This window comes from Erigeron canadensis, chromosome 6, assembly GCF_010389155.1.
Source record: "Erigeron canadensis isolate Cc75 chromosome 6, C_canadensis_v1, whole genome shotgun sequence".
NCBI lineage: Eukaryota > Viridiplantae > Streptophyta > Magnoliopsida > Asterales > Asteraceae > Erigeron > Erigeron canadensis.
The window spans coordinates 15,915,952-15,919,870 of record NC_057766.1 but is presented as its reverse complement, the minus strand read 5'-3'; the positions used below and the strand labels follow the sequence as shown (position 1 = coordinate 15,919,870).

General features: G+C 33.8%; 1 long non-coding RNA gene across 1 annotated transcript; it reads right to left on the bottom strand.

Moving 5' to 3' along the window:
* Positions 1–554: 554 nt before the first annotated feature.
* Positions 555–2,247, bottom strand: LOC122606319. The gene is made up of 3 exons (XR_006324855.1): positions 2,023–2,247; positions 1,376–1,450; positions 555–812 (listed from the first exon to the last, which is right to left on the bottom strand). It is a non-coding gene; the product is annotated as an uncharacterized LOC122606319 (long non-coding RNA).
* Positions 2,248–3,919: the final 1,672 nt, after the last annotated feature.

The following is a 3,919-nucleotide window of genomic DNA, read 5'->3' as shown; positions in this document are numbered from 1 at the left end:
TCATTAAGGTGCATTAAATAGTTGTACACTTAACATAAAATTCAAGAGGTGAGCTTTTGATATGAAAACGTATAGCCTTTTTATGCACGTTAAGTAAAGTCATAAAGGCTTCATCTAGTATTTTCAAATTAGTGTGAATTGAAAGATAATAGTGGATCCTTAGTTTTTAATTAGTTGTGATTGATTAACGTGATCCTTAACTTTTAATTACGAGTACTCATTTTATATATACAAAATCTTAATGTCAGGGCAACAATAACCATGTACCCATAATGTATTCACAGGCATGTGCAGATGTAGCATATACGTAACGGTGGAAACTGCCCCAGACGATTTACAACGTTTAAAGTGTACATACATCATATTTGTGTGTATAACCTATCGTTATATATTTTTCGTCCATGATGCCCTCATATTTCCAAGTCAAAATTATTCCCCCAGCCCCCGCCCGGTTCAAAATATCCTGGATCCAGAAACACCTTCACACTTGTACTATCACACCCCGTTGTAGCGGAAATACAGGGTTAACAAATAACTGCGTACTAACCAAAGGCTAATAGAAATTACATCCATTTAATACCAAATACAAGTCTAATACAAGTACAATCGTTCAAATGTGAACCCCAGAATACGGATACAAGTCATTCATATATGGAATTTGGCCCACTGAATACAAGATAAATATTTGAACAGTCTAGTACGATTAGAACTAATAAAATGATAGTTCTCATATGTCTGACGCTAATTATACGTCCAAAGTCAAAAGAATGGCCCTAAAATGCCAAGATGATCCAAGACTTACTGTTGGTTACCTGAAAAACATGAAATTTGAGAGGATCAACTATCGAAATAGTTTGTGAGTTTACAGTGTGTTTGACCAAAGTTTAGTCGTCATTGAGAATACACAATGACATGTAGTTATTTAAGACAAAACAGCCGAGAGCAAAATCCGACAATATATAATGACAGTCCAGACCTAAGTCTGACAATATGACTAATATGCCTCGCACAGGATTTCCTGTCTAAAATGGGGTGCGGACCAGAACCATGACAATCAGGAACAAAATCTGACAAGACAACCATTAGGATCTCATAATGGTAATAACTACATAAGGGGAACAATTTAGTCTGTCAAACACATAAACATTTAGTCAGCCGAGAACATGGCAAGTCTAAGTCACATAAAACAAAATTTCATAAGACATGTATACACATTTTCAGACAGCCGTCAACATGGCAAACATAAGGCAAATGATTTAAGTAACCAAATCACATGACATAGACAAAGACAAATCATTTATAAAGTAGTCATGTATACAACAGTACATGCTTTTCAGGCCCAAAGTAAAAAGAAAAAAGGGCGCCATAAACTCACCTTAGCGATCTAAGTGCTAAAAGGTACAATGTAGCTTGAGAAGATCGACAGTCAATTCTCCACGTTATCCAAAACCTATAATATTATTGCCAATAATGAGGATCAAAACTCACGCCGACAAGTATCCTACGTACAACTACTTAGCTATCGACCCTAGAATGCAACGACCAAGAGTGTGATTTAAACGTCCATTTTATTTTAGTCACGTTTCTAACCTCACTGTTACTGACCTTATAAGGTAATCTCGATACTAAACTTATAAACAAAGTTCAAGTTTGTAAGTTAACATCTTTTGAAACTGTTGGACAACAACAAAAATCGCGGCGCGATGAGACAAAAGATGACCAGAATGACTAAATATCGAGTTTTCGACCTTTTTCCGCAATCCAAATCGTTTTATAACCAACCCATTTGAGTGCAACAACTTCAGACATGTTCAAAAGACCTGAACTATCCATTTCACTAGCCATTTACAAATCCAAACACTTTTTGATTTCAAATACTTACTTCTAATCAAAATCTCATAAATCAACAGAACCCAAAACTTATATCATCTTTTTGGCTACTAATTTAATCACATAACTGAAATAAACCCTAGGGTTGAATTTATTTAAAATCAAAGTTAAGAAAAAAAAAAAGTTACTTACCAATTTAATGTTCTTGAAAAGAGATGAATTAGATAAAGATGATGATGCCGAAAGTTCTTGTTAGTTGATTATTGTAACAACAAAACAAAATATTCTTCCTTTGATTTATTTCTAGTTGACACTGATCAGGAGGAAAAGTTTGAGAGGGTTTTTGTATGTGTGTTTATGTGTGTCTCGATGCAGCATCAAAGGAGAAGGAAAAAGCGTAGGGGGTTTGGTGTTCTTTTTCCCTCCACACAAACAAGTGAACCGGCCCATGTTGGCTTAAGTTAAGATATTTTATACCCTTAATTTGGTAAAATGCTTATGATTAAATATCGTATGACTAAAAGGTTATAATTTATAGTAAAGGTATTTTCTCTCGTGTTATTTAAATTAAAACGAGTCTATAATATTCCGTCAAAGTAAACTTTAAAATATTAAGTTTAGACAGTCTATTTATTTTGTACAAGACATAATCTTTAAATATTTATTTAAAGTTATATTTAAGACTCAGTATTCGTCTAGATAGTTAATAGTCTACGTTATCATGATATGTCTAATTGAACTACATCAAATGTTCAATTATCTAATAATTCCCACGTCATAATCTCTAAATTAGACGAAATTATAATAATGATCGAGATTAAGACTAACTCGTCGTTAATAAATTACGAGTTGTCACATATACGACACCCTAAACACAACTCTGATCACTCAAATGTCTACCTTTTAATGGCATGGTAGCACATCCTTTACACCAAAATTCCAGGATCTATATGACACGCTAGCTAATCACTCAAAAAACACAATAAAAATGCATCGACTTCTAGCCCTTCCTCTATAGCTTTAGATAGACGACTCCGTTACACCTTGTCCCTCAAGCCCTGCGAACATCACACAGTAGCCAGGGTAGCTACAAGGAGTATTCTTATATATAACATGAAATGTTAATCATAACATATCAAAACATTTAGGAAATGTGTATACATGGGTTGAGAATGGGTCAAGTTTCATATATAAAAAAAAAAGGCTCACATGTTTAAAAGAATGGGGATGGTGTTGTGCTGTACGATTCTATTCCATTCTAATGAACGCTATGTAATGTGACTTTCGGAAAAGGGGAAGTACTCCGTTACAAATTTGTGTCACAAGATTGAAGAGTAATAGAAGTGGCCCCCTGTGTGGACCAGATTCTGGGCCTAGAGCCCATATGTTTTATTAACTACAAATGCTGGACCATTATGTGCCTATAGACCGATCCTCTATAGTCTTTAGTCTCACTACAAATAATATTGCATTTATTCACACTTTTAGGTTTGTGTGAACAAATTAAAAATTTTGTCATGCTTTTTAGTGTGTAGAAATATATTGAATTAAAAGTGTATGGAAATTTCTCCACACTAAAAAGTGTGTATAAATAAAAGTTCACACTTTTTAATGTGAACTTTCATAGTTATTTTGTCACATCTCATTTGTAACAACCGTCTTGGAAATGTTCTAGATAAGTTTCTCGAATCGTACTTTTGCCATTAGAACGACTAGACAGTTCAATTTATTTAAGTTCTTGACGTACTTTAGACCCAATTATGTGCTAATGTGAAGGTCAATTTGATCTTAAATCTTGATTTATATGATGAGTCTATGACTAAATACGATGAAATACTAAGGTTCGGTTCGTAAACGTTCGTGTTCATAAAAGTTCTAGTTCAAATGTTCATAAATAGTCCTTGCATTTATTAAGTTCATTTATTATGGAAAGACTATAAATAGAAGAGTTAGAAAGAGAAAACCCTATTCATCATCTTCTCCATCTCTCCACTCTCTCACTAGAACACACCCAAAACACCACAAAACACATACTAGAGCATCTCTTGATTTTGGAACGTTTAATCAAAATCGTTTGTACTTTTAGCAT